Raw genomic sequence first — 14,242 nt, forward strand, 5'->3', positions numbered from 1 at the left:
CATCCTGACCATATTTGTGTTCACCAAACACCAAAGATTGTCCATGTATCAAGTTTATATTTGTATACCCTTTCTAGAAGTCTCTACTTCTTCCTCTGTCAAGACTGTCATATCTTATCTCAGATGATGACCCTTTAGTAGAATCTTCTTGATTACCCATTGCACTTTTTATTATCTTTATTGAGTTAGTTATATTTGAAACTTTCCATCTACCCATATCTCTTTGTTTGATGACGTATCTGTCATCTAGTTATCTATCCTCTATTATCTATCTATCTATTGCCTTTGTTGTTTACTGCTCATCTAGCTATCCTCTATTATCTATTATTGCCTTTGTTGTTTACTGCTCATCTAGCTATCCTCTATTATCTATCAATTATTGCCTTTGCTGCTAATGCTTATGCTACATATTAGCAAATCATCTTTAACAAGAAGAAACTGGCTATTTTTCTTCAAACTGAAATTCCTAGTGTCTAGAAAAGAACTCATGGTATATGCTCAAATATAAATGTTGAACAAATGAAATATAATCAATATTAAATGCTAAACATCCATTATAATTTTCTAAATTTATACTTGTTCTGAAAGATTCATATTTCTTTCTTTTCACATGTGTCATATTGTAAAAAAAAACTGAATTTTTGAGAAATTGCTTGCTTATCATCATGTGGCTAGTAATATATTTTCAAAGCTCTTTTCATTCACATTATGTTGCTTATCAACTCCCAAATTGCTGTGAGGTCACATGAGATAGCAAACATTGTAATCCACAGTAGCAATACATAATGTTTTATTTTAATTGCTTTTGTTGGTAGCCTACACTTCAGCTGTTGACATTCTTCCTGGTTCTACATGTTCTTGAAGCTCTGGACTCTGTCAAGGAAAGAGGGTGCTTATTGTCAGGGTCTCTAGGAGTACACATAAAAGTACATACTTACACATGATCTCACTTGAGGTTTCACTAGTGACTAGCTCTTGACCTCAGCAGAGTCATAGTCTGTGAAATGATGTCATTAGATCATTATCGTAAGAAGCACTTCCATGAAGGCAGTGACTTTAGCTATACCAGCAAGGCCTCTCTTAGTGTGCAAATGAAGATAAAGTTTCCTTATACTGTCTTCATTTGGGGTATTAATAAACATGATGATAGAAAGATAGATAGATAGATAGATAGATAGATAGATAGATAGATAGATAGATAGGCATTTAGAGGTAGATAGATATATAAGAAAAAGTAATTATATTCTGAATAAAGTATACTGATATAAACAATGCAATAAATCAATAAATTGAGGAATAAAATGCAGCTTTGACGCAAATTTCAAGAAAAATGGGCTAAGAAAAATAATCACAAACTTTACTTCAATTCATTCACCTATTCATACTCACCTCTGTCCCAAGTGGAACAAAGAAAGTATTTAACTTTCTCTTGGCTTTCAGTATGAATCTTGTCCTTTAAATGTTAATATCATCATTGGTCATCTTAATCCAAACTTCATGATTACAGTTAATATTGCTAACTTGTAAAAAGCTATTACAAGTAATATCAGAAAACATGTGCTTGGAAGGTGACTAAGAAGAGCAAAAACTATGACAATCATTTCAGAAGCTAAAAATTATACAAATAAAAGCAAGAGAAACACAAATTATTCTAATATAACAGACAATTTTGTTGAATTATGAAAAGTTAAAAATCAAAACAACAAAATCAACTGTTGTTTGCTGCCTGAGATGGTAGGAACTCTTGTGTCTTGCTAGTAGAGCTGTTAAGTGTTATAATTTTATGGAGTATAATTTGGCAACATATTATATTTTCTGTAATTTAGTATTCAGAATTATCAGTTCAGCAATTCATCCTAAGAATTTAACCTTGGATTCTTACAAACATGCAACCTTTAGGACACATATCACAGGACAACAAGGAATCAACAAGAACCATTTTGATTGGGCTAAATAATTGTGCTGTGTCCATAAAATTAAAGTTTTAAGTTGTCATGCAGCATCTAACAATATTTGGGAAGCTGACAACAGAAAAATGCCTCATCATTTGGAAATACTCATGGGCTTGAACATAACAATAAGAACTCCATAGCATTACTAATTTTATAAAGTACATATGAATGCATAGAAAAGAGACTGAATAGCCACATACTACTCCATTTTATAGATCAAGAAACAAAGTTTAATAAGCAAACATAATTTCTCAGTTCCAGTGATGGTGACAGTCAATGGAAGCCAATAAAATCAAGATTCCCAAGGATTATTCTAAAACTGATAAATTAAATCTCTTGAAAGAACACCACACTAAACACAAAACATAACTTCCTTTTATAGTAATGAGCTGTGGTTTTAGGGTTACATGCTCTGTTTTTGTTATTGATTTCTATCAGTACATAAGAGTTCTCAGTTTGGGGTCATCACAATATAAATGTGACAGCTATCATCAGCAAATCCTATCATTTTGTTTGTTTGTTTTATTCCAGTCCACATACAAAGAAAAAATACCCAAGTTGTACAAAGTGTGTTGACTTCTTTGAAAATTTTAGCAAAGTGCTATATTTAAATTCTATTTCATTTGACAAGTATTTGTGCAAAATATTGTGTATCAATGTATATTTTCCTTGCCTTGCTACATTGTAGTTATCAAAGAGCATACACATAGTTAAAATCAGTTTCTGTCTAATAAAAAAAATCTTTATACCTTCTGGCTATGTGGGAGATTGGAGAAATGGGGCCAAATAGTTGAGTCAGGTAGCATTCTGAGTCTGGGTTCTTCAGCTGTTTCATTCAATAACCTATGTCCCCTCTCCATGGTAGCCTCTCTCTCTAGGAATGTTTATCCAACTTAACATTTTCATTGTCTCATAGACGTTTCAAAAAATATGTCCAAAATTGAAATCTACTCAAACCATATTATAGTCTAAGTCTGCAACATCTCAGGAAAAGGAGAGATCATGTTCAGGAACCTAGCTACCATTCTTGTTTCCTTTTTCTGCCTTCCTTCACACCCAACACCTCAGTCAGCCTCTTTTTTACACTTAGTATCAGAAACTTAACCAGAAACTTCAACCTCTACAGCAGTGTGATAAGTCCATATCTGCCTACAGAATGCCATCCCACTTCTGATCCTAGGCTTCATAACAGCCTTCTTGAAGCAACTAGGTTTCTTTCTTTTTTTCCTTCCTTCCTTTCTTCTTCTTCTTCTTCTTCTTCTTCTTCTTCTTCTTCTTCTTCTTCTTCTTCTTCTTCTTCTTCTTCTCTCTCTCTCTCTCTCTCTCTCTCTCTCTCTCTCTCTCTCTCTCTCTTTCTGTCTCTCTATCATCTTTGTGAGAGCTTCAAGCTTCTTTTTTATTTTTTATTAAGAAAATTTTTTCATTCATTTTACACATCAATCAAAGATCCCTCTCTTTCTTCCTCCTGCCCCCCAGCCTCCCCCTCCCAACCTATCCCCCACTTCCCCACACAAGAAGGCAAGGGCCTCCCATGGGGAGGCACATCCAGTAGAGGCAAGTCCAAGCCCTTCCCCTGCCTCAAGGCTGCACGAAGTGTCTCATCATAGGTAGTGGGTTCCAAAATGCCGGTTCATGTACCAGGGATGGATTCTGATCCTACCAGTAGCCAAGGGGCCCCCCAAGCAGATCAAGCTAAACAACTCTCTCAGTTCTGCATTGTAACCCAATCTGGCCTTGAACTCCTGACTCCCATCTCAGCTTTCTGGGTGCTGGAATTATAGATGTATGAAAATATGCCCAGCTGCAGATGTTCATTTAAAACAAAAAATGCAACTAATTTTATCAATGATTTGGTCATGCAAGGCATGTTCTGTAGTAAATACAACAAATGACATACTTTTACTTCTTTGTTTAGAGTGATAAAATATAAATATTATTCCATAAGCTACAAACTATTTTGTGGGTGTGCATACATGTGTATACCTATTAGGTCCCATAGGAGCAAATAAACATACTCATCAGCTCTAGAAGTTCCGGGATGAGTCTTTGAATGTCTACCTCCTCCTTTCCCCACTCATGGCTACATTTTCATTTATTTTCCTTGTCCCATTTAAATCAATTGCTATTTTCCAAAAATCTGCAGACATAGAGCTTAGGAGGTGGTACTGTGTCCTGAACACATGCTCCAGGACCATACAAACCAGGCCTGGTAAAAATATCTGTAATCCCAGTACTCAAGGCTTGAAGGTAAGATAATCAGAAGTATGTGAAAGGTCATCCCTGGCTATATAGCAAATTCAAGGCCATGCTGAAATATAAGATAATATGTTCACAATGTTTTCTAAAGTATGGAATGTCTCTACTTCTCAAACTGTTCAAAGCCCAAAGTAATTTCTCCATTTTTACTACTAACAAGAAGCCACAGTGAACAGGTATAGCTAAAAATCATTGGAAAGAGACAAATGGCTGTTCTGTTTGTGAAGAGGCTTTTAGATTATAAAACTAAACTCCTGAAACAATAATACTTTCATTGATTTATAGTTTTCTCAATCTTAATGAAAATTACATTAAGAGTAAACTTGTGTTTATTCTTTTTTAATTTAAAAATATTGAACTATGCGCATTCATCTGTGTGTGCATTTATGCACGTGACATGTGTGTGAAGGTTAGAGGACAACTTGCATGAGTCAGTTCCCTCCTTCCACCATGGGGATCCCGAAGATCAAACTGAGGTCTTCAGACTTGGTGAAAAGAATCCATATGACTAAGCCATTTTCCCGTCCTTAATTAAATTCTTACCAAGACTTTTCTTCAGCCCAGCTTTGAAGTTTAAATCTCTCTCTCTTAACATTATCCTCATAATTTGGGAGATTCTGTCTTTTTAGAGAACCAGTGGTATTACTCAAAGCAACTCAGTGATTGTTTTCTGTATTCAATAATAATAATAATAATAATAATAATTTTAATCTTAACCAAAATTTACACAGCAAAGAATATTCCTCTCCATAGAATATTCCAAGAATTTTTCAACACAAATATTTATTTAATAACAAAGATGGTTTTATATCATTAATTTCATATTGTATATAATTTATGTTGCCAAGCACACAGAATACTTCTGAACTGTATTCCTCTTCCCAGAATAGTCAGAGCAAGTTTTGCTTCTTGTTGCTTAAAAAGGAATGTTTTAGATTGCTCTTTGCAACGGTAAGTGTGAAGAAAAATGCCATAATACAACAAATCTTGCTTCTCCATAGATTTTGACATTTTCCACTAGCCAGGCGCTATAAACATGCGTCACCTAAATGAGCAGTTTTTAATAGCATCGTTTTCATGTTTTAATTGTTGTCACATTTCTTCTTTGTTTAGGGAGAAGTCTGGTGAGCACCCGGGGGATCTAAATAGCAAGTAAGATTTCAAACATCCTGGTTTGGGCCCAGCTTCCAAGTTTCCTTTGTTTTATTATTTAACTGTGTCTATTTCATAGAGTGGGTTATGGCATCGTTTTAAGAGTGTTAGAAGTTTATGTAGGTTGAGAAATAAAAGTGGACTTTCAATATTTGGAGCCTATTTGAAGTCTTAAATATACATGAGTTTTTTAATGCAATAAATAGATGGATATAAAGAAATTACAGACAGTGAAATTTCAAGACATAGTGTTTTGTTTGCAGGAGGAAGAATGAATTTGTAAGCTTTTGCAAGGTAATTTCTTTTAAACCAGATAGAGACTATTCTGACTTGTCAGTGGGTTTAGAAAAAAACTGTTCCATGTGCTAATATGACTTCTAGCACAGAGTCTAGACAAACATCCTACCCTATATCAGAATGAGCTAGGTTGGAATGATGAGAGAAACATTGGCTAATGAAGATAATAGAGACAGCACAACAAACAGACAGAACACATCAGTAAGGACAGAGCTGAAAACAACAGGAAGAAGAAATGGACCAGTGTCCATCCAAACCAAGAGAGCCAAGTAAGCAGTAGGTAACCCACTCCTTACTGTGGACATGGGGAACAGAGGTATAAAGTCAGACTGAACTAACCATAGAGAACAGAAATTGGAGACAGGGTATACAATAGATTGCACTTGAGAGAAAAAAGAAAGAAAATAGATTTTTTTTAAGAGAGTAGTGGGAGAAAGTTCTTTTTAGGTTTTGGTATTTCACTTACTTGACAATTTACTTCACTGAAACTGGAACACGGAATCTTTTGCAAACAGAAGCACTGAATGTATTTATATACTTTGTTGAAGAAAAGATTCTACTTACCATGTAATTATTTGATGTTTGGGGGAACCTTGGCTTGTGAACAGTTTGAGCCATGTTTAAATGAGGGAGCTGGTTCCTGAGTTATTCCTGATCTCTCTTGTGTTAATGTTTCTGCACTGAGGAAGGCACTGACTTCTCCCAAAGTTAAAACCATGTATCTCAAAGCGAAGTGAGTAATTAAGATACAGTTCTTGTTCATAGAAACCATATTTAAACCATTCAAATTTACAGTCAGAATGGTTCGAATCACTTTTGTCTTCAGGGATAAAAAGCCCTAGAATTACATTGCAGTTTTGCTGTAATTGCTATTTGTTGACAAAGGAAAGGTTAAATGTGATACTGATCTCGATTGATATCTACAGATATGCCAAGGAAAGCATGTAAGTGAGGTTTTCTATTCCAAAGAACAAAGCACAGGCATTCATCAACATAACGCTGTTGTATTGGGATAAAGGCACAAATAAGGAGAGCAGTCCTCTGCAGAAGTACTTAGGGAATGTGATGAGGTCTATGTTTGTTGCTGATCATGGGTGTGTAACTACAATGTCATGTACTTTTTTTTTAAAGTGGTACTAGCAGTCAACAAGTATTGGGAAATTTTGGGATTATTTATGAATCATACATATCCACTGTAAGTCCACTACTTTCTATAATAACCATATAGAATAACCATGGACCCTTCAGCTGGGGCAGTAAAAATGTACCCACTGACTCTCAATCCAAAATACTGAAAATCCCAGAACTACTATAAAAGCCACTTTCTAGCCGTGTGGTGGTGGAGCATGCCTTTAATCCCAGCACTTGGGAGGCAGAGGCAGATGGATCTCTGTGAGTTTGAGGCCAGCCTGGGCTACAGAGTGAGTTCCAGGAAAGGTGCAAAGCTACACAGAGAAACCCTGTCTCGAAAAACCAAAAAAAAAAAAAAAAAAAAAAAAAAAAAAAAAGCCACTTTCTCCTGGTCCTAAATGTTTTCACATTAGAAATGAGTACAGAGTCACATTCTTACAGGTTTGCTATGGCATTTTTAACAGCTATCACTCTGAAATATATCACTAGAATATCACTAGGAGATATAATACAGAGGACAGCATTTCAACACCCTACAAGCACCTGCCTAACTGTCCAGCAGCCATAAAACTGGCCTTATCAGAATTTGTGCAAATGTTTGTACTTATGATTCAATTTTGCCATTTTGAAAAGTTATTTTGGGGAGTTAACCCATAATGCAAAAATCTTTAGTCATCACCCTCTTGGTGCTATGTCTGGAGTACAGGAAAGTGTTTTCAGGCTCATAATAACCTCCAGCTGCTAATCCTCAAGTTTCTCCAGTGGGGTGAAAGGAGGGATCTCTCTCTTCCCACATTTTACCAATGCTAGCCTAGGTGCCTTCCTTATATTGTCTCATCTGAGCCTCAACTAGATCACGTAATGAGTAACTGATGGTCTGGTTTTAGCTGAATCTCAGAAAACCTTAGAAACATAACTGGCACAAAGGGAAACAACGCTGGAACCCATCTCTGGTGTACTGCAAATGCACCGTGCTACCTCCCTTAGAGAAACGCGGCATCTTCAGAGCAAATTTAGACAAAAATTATCACATGGTGTGGAGAAAATGTTAAATGGATGAGACAAATTATGAAGAACGGCTACCTCCCAAAAGAATGAAGACTGAGAAGGGACATGGTACAGTATGGTATCTCAGGGACTGTACTATTTCAACCCCTGTGGAAGGCACTAATAAATAATTAAAAGCAAATCCTACAATTCTTTGAGCCTTGCCCAGTTAATAGCAGGATTCCTCAAATCTTCCTGAACATGTCAGTGAGCCCCAAACCCTCTGATTTCTTGTGCTACTTTAGCAAACAGAAGCTTCGGCTCCTGTGTTTCCTCTACGTATCACCGTTCCCCATCTTCATAACCAAAAAGTGAAGATGTTTTCTGAGTGCATCTGCTTCCTGCTGGTGGTGTGAAGTCTCTGCTTCCTCCCAGTTAGTCTAAGTATACTTCTTCCTGAAGTTAGGAGGGAGAATATCCACAATGAGCATCCATTGGAGGCTAGCCTCTTCAACTTTTCTAGATTAAAAGAAAAAAAAAAAACTTGCGTGAAAACAATTTAAAGAGATTCTTGCATGACTGCTTGCTTAACTTTAAAAGTAATTGTTTCCGATTAACATTGTTAAAATGTGCATGTTTTATTTTCTCATTAGACAAATTGACTCTGAACTATTAGAATGTTGAGTATGATCAATAAATATTTCTGCTCTATTCATACACATGTGTGCTCCCACATGTGTAGTGACCTGGCAGTGCTGTGACATCTGCATTATTTGTCAGCTGCCTGCCTGAACACAGTTCTGAGTAGTCAGGGTTGCATCAGAAACAAGAGGAGGAATGTGTTTAGAATACACTTGCACTGTGCGAACCCTGCAAAGCCATCTCCTCCTTCCTAAGGTTGTCTCTGGTGTAAACACAGCACTTGATAGAAATAACAGTAAAGTTAGCTTGATCTCTGTCCTGTTATTACCATAGATAAACAAACTCATTTCCTCTTTAGAACATTCCTGTTAAAGAACTTATATAAGGATAGTAATCTTTCTCTGGGTTGCGAGCTCTTCATTTTGTGTACTCGTGTGTGTATCCTGCACACTCTTCTAACGCTCAATTCAAAGGCAACGTGTGCCATTGGTTCTTTTGTGAGGATACCTACAATACAAATGCTGTTACTGAAGAATACTGGAGTTTTACACAGAAGGAAGCTTAACTTGCACAATGGCAGCACGTGTTCATCTAGATTATAAGAATTTAACATTACCTTGGGGTCAGGTAGGAGTTTTATTTAAAAATTATCGACTCTACTCCTTAAACCTAACTAAAAAATTCTTTCAGTAAGACACGGCCACTGGCCAAGCCATTGTTTATTTTGCATTTCCACCACATCGGGTCACTGTTTTAACTTTACAGAGAACCTACGGTTTGCATGTATAGTGAAAACGGTTCTTTGGCTATAGCTACAACTGTTGACGAAGGCATCAAGGTGGCTGAGGCACAGAAGTCAAGAGCTAAAGCGTGATGACACACTGCATGCTGTTTAGTGAAGCTGCTTAGAGCTAGCACGTGATTCATTATACCTAAACACCTCAACCTGGGCATCCACGTTTTCAATGAGACTACTAAGCCTAAAGTAGTAGTATTTCAGTGGCAGGACCAATGGTGACAATGGCCCCTCCTTGACACCACTAGAAAATGACCACTTGGGCTACTTTCTCATGGTTGTTATAGTTAAGTATCCCCCACTGTTCATGTTCCTTGTGTGTCTGGATCTGGGTAGAGTACAGTTCCTACACACTTGGGAATCATGGAGGAGTGCTAAATCTATACTTTCTTAGAACCACAAGTTTTATAGCTGGAAGAAATTTGGTAAAAAAAGGGACAATGTCCTAAAAGTGAATCAACAGATCTTAGGTATGCTTGTAATGCACTGGGGAAATGAAGTGGAAGTTCGTTGCTTCTGCTCTGTGGAGAAAAGAAATAACCATTTAACATGGCCTATATTACCAGAGCAGGCAGCAAGTGAGGACTCTTCCATATTTGAGGATATTATTAGGTCTGCCTTGTGAGTGATCATTCTGCTGCTATCACCAATGATCAATGATGAGACCCACCAATGTCAGTGCCACCCTATGGTAACTCCCATGGCACATTTATTTTCCCTGTTCCCAAGATTAGTTCTAGTGTTGGTGGCCTATACATTAATTATTGCTTTAGAAGCTCTGTCTAATGCATCAGAGTTGAGCTGTTTTTTGGTACTGAGACATGAACTCCTGTAGCCTCAGATATTAGAGGAAACATGAAACATAAGAATTGACAAGAATTTTCAAATACCATTGTTCAGCTTTTTAAAAAAGTATACTTTATTATATGCATCCCCTTTTAAACTCAATTTCTTTCTGTCTCTGTTAGTATGCTCTGTGGTGTTTTTCTATTTCATTCAAAAAGTTCAGACACTCAAAGCTTTGCTGAAATCACCCAAGACAGCACCAACAGTCTGCTAGAGATTCAGTGTAGATATTCAGGAATGTAGGCTAGTGGGTAGTGCACACAAGCATGACACAGATTTCCTTTTAGTATTGTTGGGTTTTGTGGCATTATGGGATGCAATTGCAAGAATATATACCCTAACATGGCAGAGAAGGCAGTTCCTTATCCTGGAAAGCAGACTGACAAAGCATGCATATGGCATGGAATATGACAAAGGTTTATAAAAATCGCACGGTTCTTAAATCTCCCTTACAGTTTGTTTTGTTCTCTATGCTCTTAACGTAGTCAGAGTTTCTTTTGCCTGAGTGTGAAAGAAAATGTCTTACTCAGTTGCTTCTTGTATTGGCCACTTCTGTTAGAAATCATTTATCCTGACTTCCTTAAGTATGTGGATTTAAGAAGACATCTCAGGGCACTCAGCCCCATGCTCATTAGCTATGTCAGTTTTCTCTGCAGGGTATCAAGTCACACAAGGCTTAACAGCTAATACAATAGATATACATCTTTTTTGTCAATTCTGGAACCATATTTTTAATTTATTCTCCTCTCATATATTACATCCTGACCACAGTTTCCCTTCCCTCCACTCCTCAGAGCCTCTCCCCCTCATTTCCTCTTTTCCCCTGATTTCACTCTTCCTCCATTTCCCTTCAAAAGAGAGCCAGTCTTGCAAGGATATTAACTGAACACAGCAAAACAAATTACATTAAGACTAGATAATACTTTCAAATCAAGGCTGGACAACCTGGTAGGAGGAAAAGGGTCCCAGAGCAGGCCAAAGAGTCAGAGACAAACTCCACTTCCACTGTTAGGAGTCCCACAAAAACACCAAGCTATACAACCAAAGTATAACACAGAGGACCTAGCTCAGACCCTTATAGGCTTTCTGATTGTCACTTCAATCTCTGTGAGCCCCTACGAGCCCTGCCTGCTAGTCGATTTTGTGGGCTGTGTTTTTGTGGTATCCTTGAGCCCTCTGGCTCCTACAATCCTTCCTTTTATAATCAGTATCTACTGGGGCTTAGTTTTCAGCTGCAGGCTTGACTGGTGATGGATGCACTGCCTTGCCCACTCTGGTTGTTACCAGACTGCCTTTTCTTTGGAAAGTGAGAGTGAAAGCTTTGGCTCCTTGTTGGCAATTGTCTACAGCTCCTCTCAGTTACAGGCAGTGCTTGAAATTCTTTGCCCTATCCGTCTTTCAGCTTACCACCCTGGTGTGAAAAGGCAGTAAGGGAAAATAAGACACAATCACTAAAAATCTGACAAGAGGGAGCCCCTTCCCAGTGAAACACATTTCACTGTGGACACCAAGATAGAAAGCATGAGCCACAACAAAGTCCCTCTGCCAGATAAGTATCATAACAAATACTGATGGTAAGGGCAGCCCTGAAATCCCAAATTAGAACTAGAATTAAAAATTGCATAAAAAATCAAATATCTTACTATGATCTTGCTAATAAAGATGTAAAATGGCTGTCAATATATCTGTAGACTGTGAAATTATTACTGAGCCACACCCAGAGCTCCTCTCTTTGTAAGAGCTTGAGTCGAGCTATGTAATGAATGACACTATATTCTTAACTGCACTGGCATTGAAAAGCATTTGAACCCCCTTTCTCTCCGGGCGTATTCTGAGTCTTAGGACTTTGAATAATACAGTTTGCTAGTAATAAACACCTCATAACATGTGATATTGTTTGACTTGTGTTACCCACAGAGCTGATTATATACTGTGTAATTATATGCTGTGGTTATTATGTGTTTTACAATCTCTTTATCCATAGGTCTCTTTTCTCAAATAACCACTTAATTGTATAATATTTAAATCAAAAACTCCAGGCTTCCTAACCTTCCAGGATGTGAGACTAATAGGCGAATTATAAGCCATTGCCCTAAGGAGCTGTGTGTTGAGATTTATGGAGCTGTATAGAAAAGGGGAAGCTATGTCAGATGAGCCCTGAAAAACTACCCACCTTGTAGCCTCCAGGGTCATCCTAGAATAGACACTAATTCTGATGGCCCCTTTAGTCCATAGTTGTCATATTCTCCCGAAAAGAAGCAATGTATAAGGTAATCAGGATATATACTTTTAACCGTTGGTAACTAAAGCAATTTAAACCATGAGTACATTAGATATGAACTGAAAAAACATAGATTTTTTTCACACACAAAATAACAAACTAAATGACTGAAAACTTCCAACAATAACTGTTAGCTTCTCTGAAAGATGTGTCTGTTTTACAATATGGAATTTTGCATATGCAATAAGCAATGCTTGATTTCTGTTAGTCCAGTGGGGTAGCCAGATTTCTATTATTATAACAAATACTGAGATACTGGAATGAAAGGTCTATTTTGGCTCAAAGTTCTCAAGGTTTTAGTGTGTATTCAGTTGGTCATGATGCTTTCCTACTTGAAGAAGGCATTAAGTCATTTGCAAGTGCCTTTGACAGGAAGTTATTCCCCTAGTGGCATTTAGGAAGCTGCTCAACTCATGACATCTGTCACATACAGAATAAGGAAAGAGCAAGAAAGAGAAAGGCCTATGATCCCACTCTCCTCTTCAAGGGCACACACACAAGTGGTCAGAGGACTAGACTCCATCTCTTAAAGGTTCCATGTAGCTAGAGTTTTCCTGCCTGGCCCACAGTCAGGACAAACTCTCTCACCTGCCAGTCCCACAGCCACTCAGACCCAACCAAGTAAACACAGAGACTTATATTGGTTACAAACTGTATGGCCGTGGCAGGCTTCTTGCTAACTGTTCTTACAGCTTAAATTAATCCATTTCTATTAATCTATACCTTGCCATGTGGCTTGTGGCTTACCGGTACTTTACATCTTCCTTGTCCTGATGGCGGCTGGCAGTGTCTCTCTGACTCAGCCTTCCACTTGCCAGCTTTATTCTCCTCCTTGTCCCGCCTACATGACCTGCCTAGCCAATGGCCAATCAGTGTTTTATTTATTGACTAATCAGCAACACATTTGCCATACAGAACATCCCACAGCAGTTCCATCTACTCCCAACAGTACCACAGGCTACAAAGAAGTCTTTATCATGTGGCTGTGGGAGGGGTTATATATGGTGAACCATTGTAGATGAATTAATCAGTATCTTCTCAGAAAGTGAGCAACTATTTACAGAGGGCTGTACATTTTTAAAGGAGAACAAAGCAGCCGTGCTGTGGCTTGATGAGACACAGTGTTATTGGAACTTGGAAAGACCTGTACTTTTGAAGAGGGTCATCCAACTAAAGCCTGACCTTACATATTCTGACAACTAAAGAAACAGAGAAACAAAGAGATGGAGAGACGGCACACAGTTAAGAATACTTCCTATTCTTCCAGAGGACCAGAGTTGAGTTCTTAGCACCCATGTTGGCAGACTCACAACCACCTATAACTCCAGCTCCAAGGAATCCAATGCCCTTTCTGGACTCCACAGGCACATGGGAAATATTGTCACACAAACACAAATACATAAAAATAAAAATAGCTCTTAAAAAAAGGACAAGACAAATAAGTCACAGAACTATTTTCTTTCCCCTTATAATGTTAATCTGTTAGTAGCTCCTGTTGTCTAAGTCATATAGAAGCACAAAGTAAATAATCCTCATTGGCAAATTCCATAAAGTTGAACTTACCAATCATACAGAAGCAGGTGGAAAAGTGAAAATAGATCAGGAAGGGAGATGTGTCCATATATTCTTTACAATTTTGTCCCATTTCTATCAGAATTGAACTTCCATCCATAGCCTACTTTCTATTATCTGAACTGATTACTTCCTTTTCTGCCTAGGGAATACTGGGAAAGACTTCTGTTGCTTTCTTACATTGCTTTAGAAGCTACATCAATCATTTAGTTAGGTTTTGGTCTCTTTTCAGAACCATAGGACTTTCACAAAGCATTGCTGGAATCTTTACTATGATTTCGGCTATTTGCAGTGGTTAAAAGAAACCAATAATGTTCATGTTAACACAGG

General features: G+C 37.6%; 1 protein-coding gene across 43 annotated transcripts in view; it reads left to right on the forward strand.

Annotated features, from left to right (window-relative positions):
- The window catches only part of Ptprd (protein tyrosine phosphatase receptor type D), a 2,293,154-nt gene that overhangs the window by 1,611,379 nt on the left and 667,533 nt on the right, over nt 1-14,242 (forward strand). For all 43 annotated transcript variants that reach the window (XM_052717072.1, XM_052717069.1, XM_052717068.1 and 40 more), the window contains one exon: nt 5,322-5,360. The gene's annotated coding sequence lies outside the window, so the exon portion shown is untranslated. The remainder of the gene's footprint in view (nt 1-5,321; nt 5,361-14,242) is intronic.

Source organism: Peromyscus californicus, unplaced genomic scaffold (assembly GCF_007827085.1).
Source record: "Peromyscus californicus insignis strain IS unplaced genomic scaffold, ASM782708v3 Scaffold_5__1_contigs__length_169319896, whole genome shotgun sequence".
In the NCBI taxonomy this organism is placed as follows: Eukaryota; Metazoa; Chordata; class Mammalia; order Rodentia; family Cricetidae; genus Peromyscus; species Peromyscus californicus.